Here is a 390-nt window from a genome sequence, read left to right as displayed (position 1 = left end):
GGCAGGTTGGGGGGGGCACGGGGGGAATCCCTGAGAGCAGCACTGACCCCAGCACTGCCCCTCCAGCCCAGTGCAACATCTAGCATCGCGGGGGGGGAAGCTGAAGCAGGGAGGGCAGCCGGATCCTAATCAGCATTTGGGAAATATAAGGGGCTCCACCACAGCTACTGCCAAGGCCAAGCGCGGCTCTCCACCATGGCTACGTGCTGCAGCAGGCTCGCGAAGAGATGCCTGGCAGACACGGGGTGTGCAGGCTGCCCCCCCCAGCCCTGCAGAGGGAAGGATGGCGGGAGGGCTCGGTAGCCTTCCCCCATAACCTCCCTGCCCTGGGCCAGACTGCCGGCTGGCTGAGCCCTAGAGGCAACCGGGAGGGCAGCGGCCGGCCCGCGT

Source organism: Fulmarus glacialis, unplaced genomic scaffold (assembly GCF_000690835.1).
Source record: "Fulmarus glacialis isolate BGI_N327 unplaced genomic scaffold, ASM69083v1 scaffold32696, whole genome shotgun sequence".
Taxonomy (NCBI): Eukaryota; Metazoa; Chordata; class Aves; order Procellariiformes; family Procellariidae; genus Fulmarus; species Fulmarus glacialis.
Note: the sequence above shows the minus strand (reverse complement) of the source record.